Raw genomic sequence first — 26,708 nt, forward strand, 5'->3', positions numbered from 1 at the left:
GAGCTGACGCTCCACCGCCGTCCTCTACAGTCCACAGCCACACACGTGCCCCTCACTACACAGCCCAGGAGAGAGCTGACGCTCCACCGCCGTCCTCTACAGTCCACAGCCACACACGTGCCCCTCACTACACAGCCCAGGAGAGAGCTGACGCTCCACCGAAGTCCTCTACAATCCACCGCCACACACGTGCCTCTCACTACACAGCCCAGGGAAGAGCTGACGCTCCACCGAGGTCCTCTACAATCCACAGCCACACACGTGCCCCTCACTACACAGCCCAGGGAAGAGCAGACGCTCCACCGCCGTCCTCTACAATCCACAGTCACACACACGTGCCCCTCACTACACAGCCCAGGGAAGAGATGACGCTCCACCGCCGTCCTCTACAGTCCACAGCCACACACACGTGCCCCTCACTACACAGCCCAGGAGAGAGCTGACGCTCCACCGCCGTCCTCTACAGTCCACAGCCACACACGTGCCCCTCACTACACAGCCCAGGGAAGAGCAGACGCTCCACCGCCGTCCTCTACAATCCACAGCCACACACACGTGCCCCTCACTACATAGCCCAGGGAAGAGCAGACGCTCCACCGCCGTCCTCTACAGTCCACAGCCACACACACGTGCCCCTCACTACACAGCCCGCCCAGGAGAGAGCTGACGCTCCACCGCCGTCCTCTACAATCCACAGCCACACACGTGCCCCTCACTATACAGCCCAGGGAAGACCTGCCGTCATCTACAATCCACAGTCACACACACGTGCCCCTCACTACACAGCCCAGGAGAGAGCTGACGCTCCACCGCCGTCCTCTACAATCCACAGCCATAGACGTGCCCCTCACTACACAGCCCAGGAGAGAGCTGACGCTCCACCGCAGTCCTCTACAGTCCACAGTCACACACGTGCCCCTCACTACACAGCCCAGGGAAGAGCAGACGCTCCACCGCCGTCCTCTACAGTCCACAGCCACACACACGTGCCCCTCACTACACAGCCCAGGAGAGAGCTGACGCTCCACCGCCGTCCTCTACAATCCACAGCCACACACACGTGCCCCTCACTACACAGCCCAGGAGAGAGCTGACGCTCCACCGCCGTCCTCTACAATCCACAGCCACACACGTGCCCCTCACTACACAGCCCAGGAGAGAGCTAACGCTCCACGGCCGTCCTCTACAGTCCACAGCCACACACGTGCCCCTCACTACACAGCCCAGGAGAGAGCTGACGCTCCACGGCCGTCCTCTACAGTCCACAGCCACACACACGTGCCCCTCACTACATAGCCCAGGAGAGAGCTGACGCTCCACCGCCGTCCTCTACAGTCCACAGCCACACACGTGCCTCTCACTACACAGCCCAGGGAAGAGCTGACGCTCCACCGCCGTCCTCTACAGTCCACAGCCACACACACGTGCCCCTCACTACACAGCCCAGGAGAGAGCTGACGCTCCACCGCCGTCCTCTACAGTCCACAGTCACACACACGTGCCCCTCACTACACAGCCCAGGAGAGAGCTGACGCTCCACCGCCGTCCTCTACAGTCCACAGCCACACACGTGCCCCTCACTACACAGCCCAGGAGAGAGCTGACGCTCCACGGCCGTCCTCTACAGTCCACAGCCACACACACGTTCTCCTCACTACACAGCCCAGGAGAGAGCTGACGCTCCACCGAGGTCCTCTACAATCCACAGCCACACACGTGCCCCTCACTACACAGCCCAGGGAAGAGCAGACGCTCCACCGCCGTCCTCTACAATCCACAGTCACACACACGTGCCCCTCACTACACAGCCCAGGGAAGAGCTGACGCTCCACCTCCGTCCTCTACAGTCCACAGCCACACACATGTGCCCCTCACTACACAGCCCAGGAGAGAGCTGACGCTCCACCGCCGTCCTCTACAGTCCACAGCCACACACGTGCCCCTCACTACACAGCCCAGGGAAGAGCAGACGCTCCACCGCCGTCCTCTACAATCCACAGCCACACACACGTGCCCCTCACTACATAGCCCAGGGAAGAGCAGACACTCCACCGCCGTCCTCTACAGTCCACAGCCACACACACGTGCCCCCCACTACACAGCCCGCCCAGGAGAGAGCTGACGCTCCACCGCCGTCCTCTACAATCCACAGCCACACACGTGCCCCTCACTATACAGCCCAGGGAAGACCTGCCGTCCTCTACAATCCACAGTCACACACACGTGCCCCTCACTACACAGCCCAGGAGAGAGCTGACGCTCCACCGCCGTCCTCTACAGTCCACAGCCACACACGTGCCCCTCACTACACAGCCCAGGGAAGAGCAGACGCTCCACCGCCGTCCTCTACAGTCCACAGCCACACACACGTGCTCCTCACTACACAGCCCAGGAGAGAGCTGACGCTCCACCGCCGTCCTCTACAGTCCACAGCCACACACGTGCCCCTCACTACACAGCCCAGGAGAGAGCTGACGCTCCACCGAAGTCCTCTACAATCCACAGCCACACACGTGCCTCTCACTACACAGCCCAGGGAAGAGCTGACGCTCCACCGAGGTCCTCTACAATCCACAGCCACACACGTGCCCCTCACTACACAGCCCAGGGAAGAGCTGACGCTCCACCGCCGTCCTCTACAGTCCACAGCCACACACACGTGCCCCTCACTACAAAGCCCAGGAGAGAGCTGACGCACCACCGCCGTCCTCTACAGTCCACAGTCACACACACGTGCCCCTCACTACACAGCCCAGGGAAGAGCAGACGCTCCACCGCCGTCCTCTACAGTCCACAGTCACATACGTGCCCCTCACTACACAGCCCAGGGAAGAGCTGACGCTCCACGGTCGTCCTCTACAGTCCACAGCCACACACGTGCCCCTCACTACACAGCCCAGGGAAGAGCTGACACTCCACGGTCGTCCTCTACAGTCCACAGCCACACAAGTGCCCCTCACTACACAGCCCAGGGAAGAGCTGACGCTCCACCGCCGTCCTCTACAGTCCACAGCCACACACGTGCCCCTCAAAACACAGCCCAGGAGAGAGCTGACGCTCCACCGCCGTCCTCTACAGTCCACAGCCACACACGTGCCCCTCACTACACAGCCCAGGGAAGAGCTGACGCTCCACGGCCGTCCTCTACAGTCCACAGTCACACACGTGCCCCTCACTACACAGCCCAGGGAAGAGCTGACGCTCCACGGCCGTCCTCTACAGTCCACAGCCACACACGTGCCCCTCACTACACAGCCCAGGAGAGAGATGACGCTCCACCGAAGTCTTCTACAATCCACAGCCACACACGTGCCTCTCACTACACAGCCCAGGGAAGAGCTGACGCTCCACCGAAGTCCTCTACAATCCACAGCCACACACGTGCCCCTCACTACACAGCCCAGGGAAGAGCAGACGCTCCACCGCCGTCCTCTACAATCCACAGTCACACACACGTGCCCCTCACTACACAGCCCAGGGAAGAGCTGACGCTCCACCGCCGTCCTCTACAGTCCACAGCCACACACACGTGCCCCTCACTACACAGCCCAGGAGAGAGCTGACGCTCCACCGCCGTCCTCTACAGTCCACAGCCACACACGTGCCCCTCACTACACAGCCCAGGGAAGAGTAGACGCTCCACCGCCGTCCTCTACAATCCACAGCCACACACACGTGCCCCTCACTACATAGCCCAGGGAAGAGCAGACGCTCCACCGCCGTCCTCTACAGTCCACAGCCACACACACGTGCCCCCCACTACACAGCCCGCCCAGGAGAGAGCTGACGCTACACCGCCGTCCTCTACAATCCACAGCCACACACGTGCCCCTCACTATACAGCCCAGGGAAGACCTGCCGTCCTCTACATTCCACAGTCACACACACGTGCCCCTCACTACACAGCCCAGGAGAGAGCTGACGCTCCACCGCCGTCCTCTACAATCCACAGCCATACACGTGCCCCTCACTACACAGCCCAGGAGAGAGCTGACGCTCCACCGCCGTCCTCTACAATCCACAGCCACACACGTGCCCCTCACTACACAGCCCAGGAGAGAGCTGACGCTCCACCGCCGTCCTCTACAATCCACAGTCACACACGTGCCCCTCACTATACAGCCCAGGGAAGAGCTGACACTCCACGGCCGTCCTCTACAGTCCACAGTCACACACACGTGCCCCTCACTATACAGCCCAGGGAAGACCTGCCGTCCTCTACAATCCACAGCCACACACGTGCCCCTCACTACACAGCCCAGGGAAGAGCTGACACTCCACGGCCGTCCTCTACAGTCCACAGTCACACACGTGCCCCTCACTACACAGGCCAGGGAAGAGCTGACGCTCCACCGCCGTCCTCTACAATCCACAGCCACACACACGTGCCCCTCACTACACAGCCCAGGAGAGAGCTGACTCTCCACCGCCGTCCTCTACAGTCCACAGTCACACACACGTGCCCCTCACTACACAGCCCAGGGAAGAACAGACGCTCCACCGCCGTCCTCTACAGTCCACAGCCACACACGTGCCTCTCACTACACAGCCCAGGACAGAGCTGACGCTCCGCCGCCGTCCTCTACAGTCCACAGTCACAAACGTGCCCCTCACTACACAGCCCAGGGAAGAGCTGACGCTCCACCGCCGTCCTCTACAGTCCACAGCCACACACACGTGCCCCTCACTACACAGCCCAGGGAAGAGCTGACTCTCCACCGACGTCCTCTACAATCCACAGCCACACACACGTGCCTCTCACTACACAGCCCAGGAGAGCGCTGACGCTCCACCGCCGTCCTCTACAATCCACAGCCACACACACGTGCCCCTCACTATACAGCCCAGGAGAGAGCTGACGCTCCACCGCCGTCCTCTACAGTCCACAGTCACACACACGTGCCCCTCACTACACAGCCCAGGGAAGAGCTGACGCTCCACCGCCGTCCTCTACAATCCACAGCCACACACACGTGCCTCTCACTACACAGCCCAGGGAAGAGCTGACGCTCCACCGCCGTCCTCTACAGTCCACAGCCACACACGTGCCCCTCACTACACAGCCCAGGAGAGAGCTGACGCTCCACCGCCGTCCTCTACAGTCCACAGTCACACACGTGCCCCTCACTACACAGCCCAGGGAAGAGCAGACGCTCCACCGCCGTCCTCTACAGTCCACAGCCACACACACGTGCCCCTCACTACACAGCCCAGGAGAGAGCTGACGCTCCACCGCCGTCCTCTACAATCCACAGCCACACACACGTGCCCCTCACTACACAGCCCAGGAGAGAGCTGACGCTCCACCGCCGTCCTCTACAATCCACAGCCACACACGTACCCCTCACTACACAGCCCAGGAGAGAGCTAACGCTCCACGGCCGTCCTCTACAGTCCACAGCCACACACGTGCCCCTCACTACACAGCCCAGGAGAGAGCCGATGCTTCACGGCCGTCCTCTACAGTCCACAGCCACACACGTGCCTCTCACTACACAGCGCAGGGAAGAGCTGACGCTCCACAGCCGTCCTCTACAATCCACAGCCACACACACGTGCCCCTCACTACAAAGCCCAGGAGAGAGCCGACGCTCCACCGCCGTCCTCTACAATCCACAGCCACACACGTGCCCCTCACTACACAGCCCAGGAGAGAGCTGACGCTCCACGGCCGTCCTCTACAGTCCACAGCCACACACACGTGCCCCTCACTACATAGCCCAGGAGAGAGCTGACGCTCCACCGCCGTCCTCTACAGTCCACAGCCACACACGTGCCTCTCACTACACAGCCCAGGGAAGAGCTGACGCTCCACCGCCGTCCTCTACAGTCCACAGCCACACACACGTGCCCCTCACTACACAGCCCAGGAGAGAGCTGACGCTCCACCGCCGTCCTCTACAGTCCACAGTCACACACACGTGCCCCTCACTACACAGCCCAGGGAAGAGCTGACACTCCACCGCCGTCCTCTACAATCCACAGCCACACACACGTGCCCCTCACTACACAGCCCAGGAGAGAGCTGACGCTCCACCGCCGTCCTCTACAGTCCACAGCCACACACGTGCCCCTCACTACACAGCCCAGGAGAGAGCTGACGCTCCACGGCCGTCCTCTACAGTCCACAGCCACACACACGTGCTCCTCACTACACAGCCCAGGAGAGAGCTGACGCTCCACCGCCGTCCTCTACAGTCCACAGCCACACACGTGCCCCTCACTACACAGCCCAGGAGAGAGCTGACGCTCCACCGAAGTCCTCTACAATCCACAGCCACACACGTGCCTCTCACTACACAGCCCAGGGAAGAGCTGACGCTCCACCGAGGTCCTCTACAATCCACAGCCACACACGTGCCCCTTACTATACAGCCCAGGGAAGAGCAGACGCTCCACCGCCGTCCTCTACAATCCAGTCACACACACGTGCCCCTCACTACACAGCCCAGGGAAGAGCTGACGCTCCACCGCCGTCCTCTACAGTCCACAGCCACACACACGTGCCCCTCACTACACAGCCCAGGAGAGAGCTGACGCTCCACCGCCGTCCTCTACAGTCCACAGCCACACACGTGCCCCTCACTACACAGCCCAGGGAAGAGCAGACGCTCCACCGCCGTCCTCTACAATCCACAGCCACACACACGTGCCCCTCACTACATAGCCCAGGGAAGAGCAGACACTCCACCGCCGTCCTCTACAGTCCACAGCCACACACACGTGCCCCCCACTACACAGTCCGCCCAGGAGAGAGCTGACGCTCCACCGCCGTCCTCTACAATCCACAGCCACACACGTGCCCCTCACTATACAGCCCAGGGAAGACCTGCCGTCCTCTACAATCCACAGTCACACACACGTGCCCCTCACTACACAGCCCAGGAGAGAGCTGACGCTCCACCGCCATCCTCTACAGTCCACAGCCACATACGTGCCCCTCACTACACAGCCCAGGGAAGAGCAGACGCTCCACCGCCGTCCTCTACAGTCCAGAGTCACACACGTGCCCCTCACTACACAGCCCAGGGAAGAGCAGATGCTCCACCGCCGTCCTCTACAGTCCACAGTCACATACGTGCCCCTCACTACACAGCCCAGAGAAGAGCTGACGCTCCACCGCCGTCCTCTACAATCCACAGCCACACATGTGCCCCTCACTACACAGCCCAGGGAAGAGCTGACGCTCCACGGTCGTCCTCTACAGTCCACAGCCACACAAGTGCCCCTCACTACACAGCCCAGGGAAGAGCTGACGCTCCACCGCCGTCCTCTACAGTCCACAGCCACACACGTGCCCCTCACTACACAGCCCAGGAGAGAGCTGACGCTCCACCGCCGTCCTCTACAGTCCACAGCCACACACGTGCCCCTCACTACACAGCCCAGGAGAGAGCTGACGCTCCACCGCCGTCCTCTACAGTCCACAGCCACACACGTGCCCCTCACTACACAGCCCAGGGAAGAGCTGACGCTCCACGGCCGTCCTCTACAGTCCACAGTCACACACGTGCCCCTCACTACACAGCCCAGGAGAGAGCTGACGCTCCACCGCCGTCCTCTACAGTCCACAGCCACACACGTGCCCCTCACTACACAGCCCAGGAGAGAGCTGACGCTCCACCGAAGTCCTCTACAATCCACAGCCACACACGTGCCTCTCACTACACAGCCCAGGGAAGAGCTGACGCTCCACCGAGGTCCTCTACAATCCACAGCCACACACGTGCCCCTCACTACACAGCCCAGGGAAGAGCAGACGCTCCACCGCCGTCCTCTACAATCCACAGTCACACACACGTGCCCCTCACTACACAGCCCAGGGAAGAGATGACGCTCCACCGCCGTCCTCTACAGTCCACAGCCACACACACGTGCCCCTCACTACACAGCCCAGGAGAGAGCTGACGCTCCACCGCCGTCCTCTACAGTCCACAGCCACACACGTGCCCCTCACTACACAGCCCAGGGAAGAGCAGACGCTCCACCGCCGTCCTCTACAATCCACAGCCACACACACGTGCCCCTCACTACATAGCCCAGGGAAGAGCAGACGCTCCACCGCCGTCCTCTACAGTCCACAGCCACACACACGTGCCCCCCACTACACAGCCCGCCCAGGAGAGAGCTGACGCTCCACCGCCGTCCTCTACAATCCACAGCCACACACGTGCCCCTCACTATACAGCCCAGGGAAGACCTGCCGTCCTCTACAATCCACAGTCACACACACGTGCCCCTCACTACACAGCCCAGGAGAGAGCTGACGCTCCACCGCCATCCTCTACAATCCACAGCCACACACGTGCCCCTCACTACACAGCCCAGGGAAGAGCAGACGCTCCACCGCCGTCCTCTACAGTCCACAGTCACACACGTGCCCCTCACTACACAGCCCAGGGAAGAGCAGATGCTCCACCGCCGTCCTCTACAGTCCACAGTCACATACGTGCCCCTCACTACACAGCCCAGGGAAGAGCTGACGCTCCACCGCCGTCCTCTACAATCCACAGCCACACATGTGCCCCTCACTACACAGCCCAGGGAAGAGCTGACGCTCCACGGTCGTCCTCTACAGTCCACAGCCACACACGTGCCCCTCACTACACAGCCCAGGGAAGAGCTGACACTCCACGGTCGTCCTCTACAGTCCACAGCCACACAAGTTCCCCTCACTACACAGCCCAGGGAAGAGCTGACGCTCCACCGCCGTCCTCTACAGTCCACAGCCACACACGTGCCCCTCACTACACAGCCCAGGAGAGAGCTGACGCTCCACCGCCGTCCTCTACAGTCCACAGCCACACACGTGCCCCTCACTACACAGCCCAGGAGAGAGCTGACGCTCCACCGCCGTCCTCTACAGTCCACAGCCACACACGTGCCCCTCACTACACAGCCCAGGGAAGAGCTGACGCTCCACGGCCGTCCTCTACAGTCCACAGTCACACACGTGCCCCTCACTACACAGCCCAGGAGAGAGCTGACGCTCCACCGCCGTCCTCTACAGTCCACAGCCACACACGTGCCCCTCACTACACAGCCCAGGAGAGAGCAGACTCTCCACCGCCGTCCTCTACAATCCACAGCCACACACGTGCCCCTCACTACACAGCCCAGGGAACAGCTGACGCTCCACCGCCGTCCTCTACAGTCCACAGCCACACACACGTGCCCCTCACTACACAGCCCAGGAGAGAGCTGACGCTCCACCACCGTCCTCTACAATCCACAGCCACACACGTGCCCCTCACTACACAGCCCAGGAGAGAGCTGACGCTCCACTGCCGTCCTCTACAATCCACAGCCACACACGTGCCCCTCACTACACAGCCCAGGGAAGAGCAGACGCTCCACCGCCGTCCTCTACAGTCTACAGCCACACACGTGCCCCTCACTACACAGCCCAGGGAAGAGCTGACGCTCCACCGCCGTCCTCTACAATCCACAGCCACACACGTGCCCCTCACTACACAGCCCAGGGAAGAGCAGACGCTCCACCGCCGTCCTTTACAGTCCACAGCCACACACGTGCCCCTCACTACACAGCCCAGGGAAGAGCTGACGCTCCACCGCCGTCCTCTACAATCCACAGCCACACACGTGCCCCTCACTACACAGCCCAGGAGAGAGCTGACGCTCCACCGCCGTCCTCTACAATCCACAGCCACACACGTGCCCCTCACTACACAGCCCAGGAGAGAGCTGACGCTCCACCGCCATCCTCTACAATCCACAGCCACACACGTGCCCCCTCACTACACAGCCCAGGGAAGACCCGCCGTCCTCTACAGTCCACAGCCACACATGTGCCCCTCACTACACAGCCCAGGGAAGAGGAGACGCTCCACCGCCGTCCTCTACAGACCACAGCCACACACACGTGCCCCTCACTACACAGTCCAGGAGAGAGCTGACGCTCCACCGCCATCCTCTACAATCCACAGCCACACACACGTGCCCCTCACTACACAGTCCAGGAGAGAGCTGACGCTCCACCGCCGTCCTCTACAATCCACAGTCACACACGTGCCCCTCACTACACAGCCCAGGGAAGACCTGCCGTCCTCTACAGTCCACAGCCACACACACGTGCCCCTCACTACACAGCCCAGGAGAGAGCTGACGCTCCACCGCCGTCCTCTACAGTCCACAGCCACACACACGTGCCCCTCACTACACAGCCCAGGAGAGAGCTGACGCTCCACCGCCGTCCTCTACAATCCACAGCCACACACACGTGCCCCTCACTACACAGCCCAGGGAAGAGCTGACGCTCCACCGCCGTCCTCTACAATCCACAGTCACACACACGTGCCTCTCACTACACAGCCCAGGAGAGAGCTGACGCTCCACCGCCGTCCTCTACAGTCCACAGCCACACACACGTGCCCCTCACTACACAGCCCAGGGAAGAGCTGACGCTCCACCGCCGTCCTCTACAATCCACAGCCACACACACGTGCCCCTCACTACACAGCCCAGGAGAGAGCTGACGCTCCACCGCCGTCCTCTACAGTCCACAGCCACACACGTGCCCCTCACTACACAGCCCAGGAGAGAGCCGACGCTCCACCGCCGCCCTCTACAATCCACAGCCACACACACGTGCCCCTCACTACACAGCCCAGGAGAGAGCTGACGCTCCACCGCCGTCCTCTACAGTCCACAGCCACACACGTGCCCCTCACTACACAGCCCAGGAGAGAGCCGACGCTCCACCGCCGCCCTCTACAATCCACAGCCACACACACGTGCCCCTCACTACACAGCCCAGGAGAGAGCTGACGCTCCACCGCCGTCCTCTACAGTCCACAGCCACACACGTGCCCCTCACTACACAGCCCAGGGAAGAGCTGACGCTCCACCGCCGTCCTCTACAGTCCACAGCCACACACGTGCCCCTCACTACACAGCCCAGGGAAGAGCTGACGCTCCACCGCCGTCCTCTACAGTCCACAGCCACACACGTGCCCCTCACTACACAGCCCAGGAGAGAGCTGACGCTCCACGGTCGTCCTCTACAGTCCACAGCCACACACGTGCCCCTCACTACACAGCCCAGGGAAGAGCTGACGCTCCACCGCCGTCCTCTACAATCCACAGCCACACACGTGCCCCTCACTACACAGCCCAGGGAAGAACTGACGCTCCACCGCCGTCCTCTACAGTCCACAGCCACACACGTGCCCCTCACTACACAGCCCAGGAGAGAGCTGACGCTCCACGGTCGTCCTCTACAGTCCACAGCCACACACGTGCCCCTCACTACACAGCCCAGGGAAGAGCTGACGCTCCACCGCCGTCCTCTACAATCCACAGCCACACACGTGCCCCTCACTACACAGCCCAGGGAAGAGCTGACGCTCCACCGCCGTCCTCTACAGTCCACAGCCACACGCGTGCCAACCGTGTACTGGTCATATGCGGTTGATGTGACCGGACTCGTCTGCAGGAGGAAATCCTGGCGTCACCACAAAGTCTCCAAACCCCACCTCAGCTCAAACAAGCCGCTCTGGACATCTCTCCAGCTGCACTGCACCGGAGGCACCAAGCCGATAGGACAGAAGAGCAAGTGCACTAAAATAAAGGAGCAAGCAACACAAAAGCACACCAGTGCCCCGCGGGCCGCAGGCAGCACCTCTGCCCAGTTCTCAGATCAGAGTAGTCGGGAATGAAGGTGCTGCCATCATCAGTGGGCCGCTTAGGGCACTGCCAGTGTGCACAGGGCTATGAATGGCTTCTACAGTCAGGACTTTGTGGCGTCCAGACATTAGAAATTCGCTTAGTCAAAAAAGGAGGCACCAGGACACCTCCATCACATCAGGGATGACTGTAGCGGGGACCCGTACACATGACCTCATCAGTGAGAAACTGCGCAAGAGTCAAATATCTCAGGGGCTGCAGCAAAGGATTAGTATAAGGGTGTGCAGATTTATGCAACTACATTATGTTAGCTCTTCACTTTCATTGGGTTTGTGAACTTTTCATATGCACTGCAGTACAGGAGGCGGCGTCAGTGATATAGGAGCAGGACCTTATTGATAGCCCTGTGGGATTCACCCCTTTGCGTGGTGGCTGCGATGCTCTGCCGGCCTAGGCCCCTTTGCCTGGTGGCTGTGATGCTCTGCTGGTCTAGGCCCCTTTGCCTGGTGGCTGCAATGCTCTGCCGGCCTAGGCCCCTTTGCGTGGTGGCTGCAATGCTCTGCCGGCCTAGGCCCCTTTGCGTGGTGGCTGCGATGCTCTGCCGGCCTAGGCCCCTTTGCGTGGTGGCTGCGATGCTCTGCCGGCCTAGGCCCCTTCGCCTGGTGGCTGCGATGCTCTGCCGGCCTAGGCCCCTTTGCGTGGTGGCTGCGATGCTCTGCCGGCCTAGGCCACTTTGCGTGGTGGCTGCGATGCTCTGCCGGCCTAGGCCCCTTTGCGTGGTGGCTGCGATGCTCTGCCGGCCTAGGCCCCTTTGCGTGGTGGCTGCGATGCTCTGCCGGTCTAGGCCCCTTTGCCTGGTGGCTGTGATGCTCTGCTGGTCTAGGCCCCTTTGCCTGGTGGCTGCAATGCTCTGCCGGCCTAGGCCCCTTTGCGTGGTGGCTGCAATGCTCTGCCGGCCTAGGCCCCTTTGCGTGGTGGCTGCGATGCTCTGCCGGCCTAGGCCCCTTTGCGTGGTGGCTGCGATGCTCTGCCGGCCTAGGCCCCTTCGCCTGGTGGCTGCGATGCTCTGCCGGCCTAGGCCCCTTCGCCTGGTGGCTGTGATGCTCTGCTGGTCTAGGCCCCTTTGCGTTGTGGCTGCGATGCTCTGCTGGTCTAGGCCCCTTTGCGTGGTGGCTGCGATGCTCTGCTGATCTAGGCCCCTTTGCGTGGTGGCTGCGATGCTCTGCTGGTCTAGGCCCCTTTGCGTGGTGGCTGCGATGCTCTGCTGGTCTAGGCCCCTTTGCCTGGTGGCTGCGATGCTCTGCTGGCCTAGGCCCCTTTGCCTGGTGGCTGCGATGCTCTGCCGGTCTAGGCCCCTTTGCGTGGTGGCTGCGATGCTCAGCTGGTCTAGGCCCCTTTGCGTGGTGGCTGCGATGCTCTGCCGGTCTAGGCCCCTTTGCCTGGTGGCTGCGATGCTCTGCCGGCCTAGGCCCCTTTGCGTGGTGGCTGCGATGCTCTGCCGGTCTAGGCCCCTTTGCGTGGTGGCTGCGATGCTCAGCTGGTCTAGGCCCCTTTGCGTGGTGGCTGCGATGCTCTGCTGGTCTAGGCCCCTTTGCGTGGTGGCTGCGATGCTCTGCTGGTCTAGGCCCCTTTGCGTGGTGGCTGCGATGCTCTGCTGGTCTAGGCCCCTTTGCGTGGTGGCTGCGATGCTCAGCTGGTCTAGGCCCCTTTGCGTGGTGGCTGCGATGCTCTGCTGGTCTAGGCCCCTTTGCGTGGTGGCTGCGATGCTCTGCCTTTATTAGGGATGGGAGCTTCCGCTCCCCACACTCGTCTGCTTGCGCCGTCTCTTCTGCCTCCATCTTGCCTAAGCTGCTAACAGCGGCCATAGGAACAGAAGACTGGAGAGGATTCATTCATCTGCAGGGAGCAGGTCGTGTACAGGGGTCACAGCGCAGGGAGGAGGGGAGCTGAGCCACCACCTATGACTTCTATGGTTATGCTCTGTACAGGGGTCACAGCGCAGGGAGGAGGGGAGCTGAGCCTCCACCTATGACTTCTATGGGTATGCTCTGTACAGGGGTCACAGCGCAGGGAGGAGGGGAGCTGAGCCTCCACCTATGACTTCTATGGGTATGCTCTGTACAGGGGTCACAGCGCAGGGAGGAGGGGAGCTGAGCCTCCACCTATGACTTCTATGGGTATGCTCTGTACAGGGGTCACAGCGCAGGGAGGAGGGGAGCTGAGCCTCCACCTATGACTTCTATGGGTATGCTCTGTACAGGGGTCACAGCGCAGGGAGGAGGGGAGCTGAGCCTCCACCTATGACTTCTATGGGTATGCTCTGTACAGGGGTCACAGCGCAGGGAGGAGGGGAGCTGAGCCTCCACCTATGACTTCTATGGGTATGCTCTGTACAGGGGTCACAGGAGGGAGGAGGGGAGCTGAGCCTCCACCTATGACTTCTATGGGTATGCTCTGTACAGGGGTCACAGCGCAGGGAGGAGGGGAGCTGAGCCTCCACCTATGACTTCTATGGGTATGCTCTGTACAGGGGTCACAGCGCAGGGAGGAGGGGAGCTGAGCCTCCACCTATGACTTCTATGGGTATGCTCTGTACAGGGGTCACAGGAGGGAGGAGGGGAGCTGAGCCTCCACCTATGACTTCTATGGGTATGCTCTGTACAGGGGTCACAGCGCAGGGAGGAGGGGAGCTGAGCCATCTCCTATGACTTCTATGGGTATGCTCTGTACAGAGGTTCAGTCCATGAATCAATGGAAAATGTAAGGACCATTTTTTTTTATAGATGATAAAATACCTTTATTGATTTACATAGTGGAACACCATACAAAAAAAGAGAATTACGCACGCAAACTGGCATGTTAGTTACTTCCTAACTTTAGACATAAAGGCAAGCGATTAGGACAGTAGGTCTCTATCCACCCAATCCTCTAAGTTAGCAAGAAAATATAACAACAGACGATGCAAAAGATATAATGTTATAGAAAAGGCTGGGCATTGGCAGCCAAGCACAAGGAAAAATACTAGAAATAGACAATAATGTTGATAATATGCTCATAAGGAATAAATGTCAGTGCTGCAATTCATATGTATAGATCGTACAAAATATTCCAAAGATGTGTATAGTCATATTTCCAAAAAGTGATGCCAAAACTGCATTTGTCCCAAGTCTAGGGAGGAGTGGACAGAGGTCAGTAGTCAGTGTATCAGTTAGTCATGTCATATCATACCTGTGGGTAGTAGGCCAGCCGTGCAGCGTAAACCCCGACGCGCGTTTCGGACCGCCGTCCTTCGTCAGGGGATAATGTTGTTAGAGTGTACATGCTTTAAATGGGGGAATAGGTGGTTTGGTGCATAAATGGAGGGAGGAGCGTAATATAATGTCCGGGGCACGTCTCATTGTTCACATGCCGAGGGTCTGCGTTCCAAAATGGCGGAAGGAGATGTATCGCGTAAGTGAGACGGTCGCGCTTTGCGGTTCAACCACCGGAAGTTTTGCGTTCCAGCAAAGCGGAAGGGGGCGTTCCAGTATACCGGAAGAGGGAGAGGATCATGTTTTGCGGTTCAAATATCGGGAGTTCTGCGTTCCAGCAAAATAAAAAGGGGGGAGTGTCAATAAAGGGGCATATATGTGAGTTGTAGGAAAGGTGACAAGAGTGCAGTCTGGAAAAATAGAATACCTGGGACGGGAATAATTGGCGCATGCGCCGTCAGGAGGGACCGGAGGCGGCCCCCCCCTGCGTCAAGACGATCGACCGCTTCGGAAATAAATCCGAGAGATCGATCGCCCTAAGATACAGGGGTGGCATTTATATATTTTTACTGTCCCTTTCTATAGGCACTCACAGTTTTACATAATATCTTTTTATGCTTTTTAATCAACATTGTGACTCCACTGGGAGTATAGGGTTAACGTGTCCTTTATTATATAAATTCCTATTTCTGATATACTAGGTTCGGGAGCACGCATCCCCCGTCTGTGGTCCGATGGGCTGCCACCCCTGTATCTTAGGGCGATCGATCGCTCGGATTAATTTCCGAAGCGGTCGATCGTCTTGACGCAGGGGGGGGCGCCTCCGGTCCCTCCTGACGGCGCATGCGCCAATTATTCCCGTCCCAGGTATTCTATTTTTCCAGACTGCACTTTTGTCACCTTTCCTACAACTCACATATATGCCCCTTTATTGACACTCCCCCCTTTTTATTTTGCTGGAACGCAGAACTCCCGATATTTGAACCGCAAAACATGATCCTCTCCCTCTTCCGGTATACTGGAACGCCCCCTTCCGCTTTGCTGGAACGCAAAACTTCCGGTGGTTGAACCGCAAAGCGCGACCGTCTCACTTACGCGATACATCTCCTTCCGCCATTTTGGAACGCAGACCCTCGGCATGTGAACAATGAGACGTGCTCCGGACATTATATTACGCTCCTCCCTCCATTTATGCACCAAACCACCTATTCCCCCATTTAAAGCATGTACACTCTAACAACATTATCCCCTGACGAAGGACGGCGGTCCGAAACGCGCGTCGGGGTTTACGCTGCACGGCTGGCCTACTACCCACAGGTATGATATGACATGACTAACTGATACACTGACTACTGACCTCTGTCCACTCCTCCCTAGACTTGGGACAAATGCAGTTTTGGCATCACTTTTTGGAAATATGACTATACACATCTTTGGAATATTTTGTACGATCTATACATATGAATTGCAGCACTGACATTTATTCCTTATGAGCATATTATCAACATTATTGTCTATTTCTAGTATTTTTCCTTGTGCTTGGCTGCCAATGCCCAGCCTTTTCTATAACATTATATCTTTTGCATCGTCTGTTGTTATATTTTCTTGCTAACTTAGAGGATTGGGTGGATAGAGACCTACTGTCCTAATCGCTTGCCTTTATGTCTAAAGTTAGGAAGTAACTAACATGCCAGTTTGCGTGCGTAATTCTCTTTTTTTGTATGGTGTTCCACTATGTAAATCAATAAAGGTATTTTATCATCTATAAAATATAGTCCTTCCATTTTCCATTGATTCATGGACTGGATGTTCGGTTGTTCTTCTTTCTTTTTGTGTATTTATACCGAATGGTCGGCCATTCTATGGTCCTTGTGCTGATCTCCATCACTTGGATTTTATGCCAGAGACTGGATTCTAACATATATTCCATGTTATATATACTTTTTTCCGGTGGTTCTTTTTCTTTCTCTGTACAGGGGTCACAGCGCAGGGAGGACGGGAGCTGAGCCATCTCTTATGACTTCTATGGGTATGCTCTGTACAGGGGTCACAGCGCAGGGAGGAGGGGAGCTGAGCCACCACCTATGACTTCTATGGGTATGCTCTGTACAGGGGTCACAGCGCAGGGAGCAGGGGAGCTGAGCCATCTCTTATGACTTCTATGGGTATGCTCTGTACAGGGGTCACAGCGCAGGGAGGACGGGAGCTGAGCCATCTCTTATGACTTCTATGGGTATGCTCTGTACAGGGGTCACAGCGCAGGGAGAAAGGGAGCTGAGCAATCTCTTATGACTTCTATGGGTATGCTCTGTACAGGGGTCACTGTGCAGGGAGGAGGGGAGCTGAGCCTCCACCTATGACTTCTAAGGGTATGCTCTGTACAGGGGTCACTGTGCAGGGAGGAGGGGAGCTGAGCCACCACCTATGACTTCTATGGGTATGCTCTGTACAGGGGTCACAGCGCAGTGAGCAGGGGAGCTGAGCCACCACCTATGACTATGCTCTGTACAGGGGTCACAGTGCAGGGAGGAGGGGAGCTGAGCCTCCACCTATGACTTCTATGGGTATGCTCTGTACAGGGGTCACAGAGCAGGGAGGAGGGGAGCTGAGCCTCCACCTATGACTTCCATGGGTGTGCTCTGTACAGGGGTCACAGCGCAGGGAGGGAGAAGAGCAGCTGAGCCACCACCTATGACTTCTATGGGTATGCTCTGTACAGGGGTCACAGCGCAGTGAGCAGGGGAGCTGAGCCACCACCTATGACTTCTATGGGTATGCTCTGTACAGGGGTCACAGCGCAGGGAGAACGGGAGCTGAGCAATCTCATGACTTCTATGGGTATGCTCTGTACAGGGGTCACTGTGCAGGGAGGAGGGGAGCTGAGCCATCTGCTATGACTTCTATGGGTATGCTCTGTAGAGGTCACAGCGCAGGGAGGGAGGAGGGGAGCTGACCCATCACCTATGACTTCTATGGGTATGCTCTGTAGAGGTCACAGCGCAGGGAGGGAGGAGAGGAGCTGAGCCACCACCTACGACTTCTATGGGTATGCTCTGTGACCCCACAGCGCAGGGGGGGAGGAAAGGAGCTGAGCCACCACCTATGACTTCTATGGGTATGCTCTGTGACCCCACAGCACAGGGAGGGAGGAGAGGAGCTGAGCCACCACCTATGACTTCTATGGGTATGCTCTGTGACCCCACAGCACAGGGAGGGAGGAGAGGAGCTGAGCCACCACCTATGACTTATATGGGTATGCTGTGACCCCACAGCACAGGGAGGGAGGAGAGGAGCTGAGCCACCACCTATGACTTATATGGGTATGCTCTGTGACCCCACAGCGCAGGGAGGGAGGAGAGGAGCTGAGCCACCACCTATGACTTCTATGGGTATGCTCTGTGACCCCACAGCGCAGGGAGGGAGGAGAGGAGCTGAGCCACCACCTATGACTTCTATGGGTAAGCTCTGTGACCCCACAGCGCAGGGAGGGAGGAGAGGAGCTGAGCCTCCACCTATGCCTTGTACATGGAGTATTTGATGGTCTGCAGTGTGTGATGTGACTTTAGTTAGGACTTTGAGGTGGTGAATGAGATCTGCCGCCATCGCTTAGCATCCAGTTGTACAATAAACCCCGCAGCCGGGCAGATTTGTATTTTTTATAGCTGGTAAGATCAGAATTAGAAAATGAGAAGTTTGTAAGAACATCTTTACAATTAATACTTGATGTAAAGTTTCCTCCGTTTCTGGAGATTTTCCGGTCACCTCTACGAGATCCCGATGCTTCACCTTGAAATTCAGAGGGTTCAGAGCCGGTCAATGAATGAAGTTCCGGGAACATCGCTGATCGCGGGGCTGCGGTAATGAATATAGAGTTCTGGAGGCGTCAGCACCAAGAATGGATAATGACGGCTCCTAGGGTCATCTCTCTTTCTGTGGACCTCCATGAGATGGTGAGTGTCCCGTACAGAAGACCTCCAGCCCAGATCCTTACCGAACATGGGGAAGTCTCTAAATGATGTCATCAAAGCTCACACCAACCAATCACAATTTATACACATGATGACATCACACCATACAGTCCAATACGCGACACCTCACGAGAGCGGCTACCCCCCCCCCTCCCCCCGACACCAGCGAGAGCGGCTGCCCCCCCCCCCCCCCGACACCGGCGAGAGCGGCTGCCCCCCCCCCCCCCCCCCCCCCGACAACGGCGAGAGCGGCTGCCCCCCCCCCGACACCGGCGAGAGCGGCTGCCCCCCCCGACACCAGGGAGAGCGGCTGCCCCCCCCGACACCGGCTGCCCCCCCCCCCCGACACCGGCGAGAGCGGCTGCCCCCCCCCCCGACAACGGCGAGAGCGGCTGCCCCCCCCCCCCCCCCGACACCGGCGAGAGCGGCTGCCCCCCCCCCCCCCCGACAACGGCGAGAGCGGCTGCCCCCCCCCCCCCCCCGACACCGGCGAGAGCGGCTGCCCCCCCCGACTCAACCCCCGACACCGGCGAGAGCGGCTGCACCCCCCGACTCAACCCCCGACACCGGCGAGAGCGGCTGCCCCCCCCCGACACCAGCGAGAGCAGCTGCCCCCCCCGACACCGGCGAGAGCGGCTGCCCCCCCCCGACACCGGCGAGAGCGGCTGCCCCCCCCCGACACCGGCGAGAGCGGCTGCCCCCCCCCGACACCGGCGAGAGCGGCTGCCCCCCCCCCCCCCCGACACCGGCGAGAGCGGCTGCCCCCCCCCGACACCGGCGAGAGCGGCTGCCCCCCCCCCCCCCGACACCAGCGAGAGCGGCTGCCCCCCCCGCCGACACCAGCGAGAGCGGCTGCCCCCCCCCCCCCCCGACACCGGCGAGAGCGGCTGCCCCCCCCGACTCAACCCCCGACACCGGCGAGAGCGGCTGCCCCCCCCGACTCAACCCCCGACACCGGCGAGAGCGGCTGCCCACCCGACTCAACCCCCGACACCAGCGAGAGCGGCTGCCCCCCCGACTCAACCCCCGACACCAGCGAGAGCGGCTGCCCCACCCGACAACAGCGAGAGCGGCTGCCCCCCCGACTCAACCCCCGACACCAGCGAGAGCGGCTGCCCCCCCCGACTCAACCCCCGACACCAGCGAGAGCGGCTGCCCCCCCGACTCAACCCCCGACACCAGCGAGAGCGGCTGCCCACCCCGACTCAACCCCCCCGACACCAGCGAGAGCGGCTGCCCCCCCGACACCAGCGAGAGCGGCTGCCCCCCCGACACCAGCGAGAGCGGCTGCCCCCCCGACACCAGCGAGAGCGGCTGCCCCCCCGACACCAGCGAGAGCGGCTGCCCCCCCGACACCAGCGAGAGCGGCTGCCCCCCCCGACACCAGCGAGAGCGGCTGCCCCCCCGACACCAGCGAGAGCGGCTGCCCCCCCCGACACCAGCGAGAGCGGCTGCCCCCCCCGACACCAGCGAGAGCGGCTGCCCCCCCCCCCCCCGACACCAGCGAGAGCGGCTGCCCCCCCGACTCAACCCCCGACACCAGCTGCTCCCCCCCCCCCGACACCGGCGAGAGCGGCTGCCCCCCCCGACTCAACCCCCGACACCGGCGAGAGCGGCTGCCCCCCCCCCCCGACACCGGCGAGAGCGGCTGCCCCCCCCCCCCCGACACCGGCGAGAGCGGCTGCCCCCCCCCCCCCGACACCGGCGAGAGCGGCTGCCCCCCCCCGACACCGGCAAGAGCGGCTGCCCCCCCCCCGACTCAACCCCCGACACCGGCGACACGAGCGGCTGCGCCCCCCCCCCCCCCGACACCGGCGAGAGCGGCTGCCCCCTCCCCCCCGACACCGGCGAGAGCGGCTGCCCCCCCGACACCGGCGAGAGCGGCTGCCCCCCCCACCCGACACCGGCGAGAGCGGCTGCCCCCCCCCCCCCGACACCGGCGAGAGCGGCTGCCCCCCCCGACTCAACCCCCGACACCGGCGAGAGCGGCTGCCCCCCCGACACCGGCGAGAGCGGCTGCCCCCCCGACTCAACCCCCGACACCAGCGAGAGCGGCTGCCCCCCCGACTCAACCCCCGACACCAGCGAAAGTGGCTGCCCCCCCCGACTCAACCCCCGACACCAGCGAAAGTGGCTGCCCCCCCCGACTCAACCCCCGACACCAGCGAGAGCGGCTGCCCCCCCCCGACACCAGCGAGAGCGGCTGCCCCCCCCCGACACCAGCGAGAGCGGCTGCCCCCCCGACTCAACCCCCGACACCAGCGAGAGCGGCTGCCCCCCCGACTCAACCCCCGACACCAGCGAGAGCGGCTGCCCCCCCCGACACCAGCGAGAGCGGCTGCCCCCCCGACTCAACCCCCGACACCGGCGAGAGCGGCTGCCCCCCCGACTCAACCCCCGACACCGGCGAGAGCGGCTGCCCCCCCCCGACTCAACCCCCGACACCGGCGACACGAGCGGCTGCCCCCCCCCGACTCAACCCCCGACACCAGCGAGAGCGGCTGCCCCCCCGACTCAACCCCCGACACCAGCGAGAGCGGCTGCCCCCCCCCCCGACTCAACCCCCGACACCAGAGAGAGCGGCTGCCCCCCCCCCCCGACTCAACCCCCGACACCAGCGAGAGCGGCTGCCCCCCCCGACTCAACCCCCGACACCAGCGAGAGCGGCTGCCCCCCCCCCCCCCCCGACTCAACCCCCGACACCAGCGAGAGCGGCTGCCCCCCCCCCCGACTCAACCCCCGACACCAGCGAGAGCGGCTGCCCCCCCGACTCAACCCCCGACACCGGCGAGAGCGGCTGCCCCCCGACTCAACCCCCGACACCGGCGACACGAGCGGCTGCGCCCCCCCCGACACCGGCGAGAACGGCTGCCCCCTCCCCCCCGACACCGGCGAGAGCGGCTGCCCCCTCCCCCCCGACACCGGCGAGAGCGGCTGCCCCCCCGACACCGGCGAGAGCGGCTGCCCCCCCCCCCCCCCCCCCCCGACACCAGCGAGAGCGGCTGCCCCCCCCCCCCCCGACGAGAGCGGCTGCCCCCCCCCCCCCCCCCCGACACCGGCGAGAGCGGCTGCCCCCCCCGACTCAAAACCCGACACCGGCGAGAGCGGCTGCCCCCCCGACACCGGCGAGAGCGGCTGCCCCCCCGACTCAACCCCCGACACCAGCGAGAGCGGCTGCCCCCCCCCGACACCAGCGAGAGCGGCTGCCCCCCCCGACACCAGCGAGAGCGGCTGCCCCCCCCCCCGACACCAGCGAGAGCGGCTGCCCCCCCCCCCCGACACCAGCGAGAGCGGCTGCTCCCCCCCCCCCCCCGACACCGGCGAGAGCGGCTGCTCCCCCCCCCCCCCGACACCGGCGAGAGCGGCTGCCCCCCCCGACTCAACCCCCGACACCGGCGAGAGCGGCTGCCCCCCCCCCGACTCAACCCCCGACACCGGCTGCCCCCCCCCCCCGACACCGGCGAGAGCGGCTGCCCCCCCCCCCCCCCGACACCGGCGAGAGCGGCTGCCCCCCCCCCCCCGACACCGGCGAGAGCGGCTGCCCCCCCCCGACTCAACCCCCGACACCGGCGAGAGCGGCTGCCCCCCCCCGACTCAACCCCCGACACCGGCGACACGAGCGGCTGCGCCCCCCCCCCCCCCCCCCGACACCGGCGAGAGCGGCTGCCCCCTCCCCCCCGACACCGGCGAGAGCGGCTGCCCCCTCCCCCCCGACACCGGCGAGAGCGGCTGCCCCCCCGACACCGGCGAGAGCGGCTGCCCCCCCCACCCGACACCGGCGAGAGCGGCTGCCCCCCCCCCGACACCAGCGAGAGCGGCTGCCCCCCCCGACGAGAGCGGCTGCCCCCCCCCGACACCGGCGAGAGCGGCTGCCCCCCCCGACTCAACCCCCGACACCGGCGAGAGCGGCTGCCCCCCCGACACCGGCGAGAGCGGCTGCCCCCCGACTCAACCCCCGACACCAGCGAGAGCGGCTGCCCCCCCGACTCAACCCCCGACACCAGCGAGAGCGGCTGCCCCCCCCCGACACCAGCGAGAGCGGCTGCCCCCCCCCCCCCCGACACCAGCGAGAGCGGCTGCCCCCCCGACTCAACCCCCGACACCAGCGAGAGCGGCTGCTCCCCCCCCCCCCCCCGACACCGGCGAGAGCGGCTGCCCCCCCCGACTCAACCCCCGACACCGGCGAGAGCGGCTGCCCCCCCCCCGACTCAACCCCCGACACCGGCGAGAGCGGCTGCCCCCCCCCCCCCCGACACCGGCGAGAGCGGCTGCCCCCCCCCCCCCCCCGACACCGGCGAGAGCGGCTGCCCCCCCCCCCCCCCGACACCGGCGAGAGCGGCTGCCCCCCCCCCCCGACACCGGCGAGAGCGGCTGCCCCCCCCCCCCCGACACCGGCGAGAGCGGCTGCCCCCCCCCCCCCGACACCGGCGAGAGCGGCTGCCCCCCCCCGACACCGGCGAGAGCGGCTGCCCCCCCCCGACTCAACCCCCGACACCGGCGACACGAGCGGCTGCGCCCCCCCCGACACCGGCGAGAGCGGCTGCCCCCTCCCCCCGACACCGGCGAGAGCGGCTGCCCCCTCCCCCCCGACACCGGCGAGAGCGGCTGCCCCCCCCCCCCCCCCGACACCAGCGAGAGCGGCTGCCCCCCCCCCCCCCCGACACCAGCGAGAGCGGCTGCCCCCCCCCCCCCCGACGAGAGCGGCTGCCCCCCCCCCCCCGACACCGGCGAGAGCGGCTGCCCCCCCCGACTCAACCCCCGACACCGGCGAGAGCGGCTGCCCCCCCGACACCGGCGAGAGCGGCTGCCCCCCCGACTCAACCCCCGACACCAGCGAGAGCGGCTGCCCCCCCGACTCAACCCCCGACATCAGCGAAAGTGGCTGCCCCCCCGACTCAACCCCCGACACCAGCGAGAGCGGCTGCCCCCCCCCCGACACCAGCGAGAGCGGCTGCCCCCCCCCGACACCAGCGAGAGCGGCTGCCCCCCCGACTCAACCCCCGACACCAGCGAGAGCGGCTGCCCCCCCCCCCCCCCCCCGACACCAGCGTGAGCGGCTGCCCCCCCGACTCAACCCCCGACACCAGCGAGAGCGGCTGCCCCCCCCGACACCAGCGAGAGCGGCTGCCCCCCCCGACACCAGCGAGAGCGGCTGCCCCCCCCCCCGACACCAGCGAGAGCGGCTGCCCCCCCCCGACACCAGCGAGAGCGGCTGCCCCCCCCCCCGACACCAGCGAGAGCGGCTGCCCCCCCCGACACCAGCGAGAGCGGCTGCCCCCCCCCCGACACCAGCGAGAGCGGCTGCCCCCCCCCCCCGACACCAGCGAGAGCGGCTGCCCCCCCCCCCCGACACCAGCGAGAGCGGCTGCCCCCCCCCCGACTCAACCCCCGACACCAGCGAGAGCGGCTGCCCCCCCCGACTCAACCCCCGACACCAGCGAGAGCGGCTGCCCCCCCCCCCGACTCAACCCCCGACACCAGCGAGAGCGGCTGCCCCTCCCCCCGACTCAACCCCCGACACCAGCGAGAGCGGCTGCCCCCCCCCGACTCAACCCCCGACACCAGCGAGAGCGGCTGCCCCCCCCCCCGACTCAACCCCCGACACCAGCGAGAGCGGCTGCCCCCCCCCCCCGACACCAGCGAGAGCGGCTGCCCCCCCCCCCGACTCAACCCCCGACACCAGCGAGAGCGGCTGCCCCCCCCCCCCCGACACCAGCGAGAGCGGCTGCCCCCCCCCGACACCAGCGAGAGCGGCTGCCCCCCCCCGACACCAGCGAGAGCGGCTGCCCCCCCCGACACCAGCGAGAGCGGCTGCCCCCCCGACTCAACCCCCGACACCAGCGAGAGCGGCTGCCCCCCCCCACCCGACTCAACCCCCGACACCAGCGAGAGCGGCTGCCCCCCCCCCCACCCGACTCAACCCCCGACACCAGCGAGAGCGGCTGCCCCCCCCCCCGACTCAACCCCCGACACCGGCGACACGAGCGGCTGCGCCCCCGACTCAACCCCCGACACCAGCAAGAGCGGCTGCCCCCCCCCGACTCAACCCCCGACACCAGCGAGAGCGGCTGCCCCCCCGACTCAACCCCCGACACCAGCAAGAGCGGCTGCCCCCCCGACTCAACCCCCGACACCAGCGAGAGCAGCTGCCCCCCCCCGACACCAGCGAGAGCGGCTGCCCCCCCGACTCAACCCTCAACACCAGCGAGAGCGGCTGCCCCCCCGACTCAACCCTCAACACCAGCGAGAGCGGCTGCCCCCCCGACTCAATCCCCGACACCAGCGAGAGCGGCTGCCCCCCCGACTCAACCCCCGACACCAGCGAGAGCGGCTCCCCCCCCCCCCCCGACTCAACCCCCAACACCAGCGAGAGCGGCTGCCCCCCCCCCCCCCGACTCAACCCCCAACACCAGCGAGAGCGGCTGCCCCCCCCGACTCAACCCCCAACACTAGTCCAGCGAGAGCGGATGCCCCCACCTTCAACACCAGTGAGAGCGGCTGCTCCCGCCGACCCCCACCAGGAAAAGCGCCTCCCCACTGACCTCCCCCCCATCAACAAGTGCAACTACCCTCTGACCTCACCCCAACCAGCGAGAGCGGCTGCCTCAGCCGACCCCCACCTCTAACTCCAGCAAGAGCACCTACCCAATGACTTCACCCCCCCCAACCAGTGAAAGCAGCTGCCCCCCAACCAGCGAGAGCTGCTGTCCCCCCAATCCCCACCTCCAACCCCAGCGAGACCGGCTGCCCCCATCAAACAGCACCAGTAAAAGAGCCTACCCCCTGACCTCCCCCCAACCAGCGAGAGCGGCTGCCCCCGTCAAACCCCACCAGTAATAGCGCCTACCCCCTGACCTCCCCCCAACCAGCGAATGGCTGCCCCCCACCTCCAACCCCAGGGAAAGCGGCTTCCCCCGCCGACCACCCCACCAGCAAAAGCACCTACCCCCTGACCTTCCCCTAACGAGCGAGAGCGGCTGCCCCCGACCCTCCCCAACAAGCGAGAGCGGCTACCCCATCAAACCCCACCAGTAAAAGCGCCTACCCCCTGACCTTCCCCCAACCAGCGAGAGCGGCTGCCCCCGTCAAACCCCAACAGTAATAGCGCCTACCCCCTGACCTCCCCCCAACCAGCGAAAGGCTGCCCCCCACCTCCAACCCCAGGGAAAGCGGCTTCCCCCGCCGACCACCCCACCAGCAAAAGCACCTACCCCCTGACCTCCCCCTAACGAGCGAGAGCGGCTGCCCCCGACCCTCCCCAACAAGCGAGAGCAGCTACCCCATCCCCCTCCCCCGACACCCCCCACCAGCAAGAACGCCTACCCCTGACCTCCCCCCAACCAGGTAGAGAGGCTGCCCCCGCCGACCCCCAATACACACACACTTGGCGAGAGTGCAGCTCAGCTCTCACCTCCTCAGCAGCAGCTCCTCCATCTTTGCCGTTCTTCACTGCACAGCGACCCACAGGTGGCTTGACTGGCTCCTGGTAAGAACGGGACAGGGAGTCACACAGCGCGTCTGCCCCTCAACTCTCCAGCCTCCCCCTTTTTGTAGGGCAGCCATGTCTCCCACGGTGTCTCCTCCCCCCAGTGTCTCCTCTCTCTCACTCCCCTCTTCGGTGTCTCCCCCCCCCACCCCCCCCGGTGTCTCGTCTCTCTCACTCCCCCCCTCCGGTGTCTCCTCTCTCTCACTCCCCCTCCGGTGTTTCCTCTCCCCCCCCCCCCGTGTCTCCTCTCTCACTCCCCCCTCCGGTGTCTCCCCCCCCCCCCCCCCCCGGTGTCTCCTCTCTCCCGCCCACCTACCGATGTCTCCTCTCTCTCTCTCTCACTCACTCCCCCCTCCG

General features: G+C 63.7%; 1 protein-coding gene across 2 annotated transcripts in view; it reads right to left on the minus strand.

The window, feature by feature from the left end:
• Positions 1 to 26,345, minus strand: part of PPP2R5D (protein phosphatase 2 regulatory subunit B'delta) — a 96,335-nt gene extending 69,990 nt beyond the window's left edge. For both annotated transcript variants that reach the window (XM_073671652.1, XM_073671651.1), the window contains exon 1: positions 26,277 to 26,345. The gene's annotated coding sequence lies outside the window, so the exon portion shown is untranslated. The remainder of the gene's footprint in view (positions 1 to 26,276) is intronic.
• Between the last annotated feature and the right edge of the window lie 363 nt (positions 26,346 to 26,708).

This window comes from Phyllobates terribilis, unplaced genomic scaffold, assembly GCF_046119375.1.
Source record: "Phyllobates terribilis strain yellow unplaced genomic scaffold, ASM4611937v1 Scaffold_3__8_contigs__length_932513732, whole genome shotgun sequence".
Lineage (NCBI taxonomy): Eukaryota > Metazoa > Chordata > Amphibia > Anura > Dendrobatidae > Phyllobates > Phyllobates terribilis.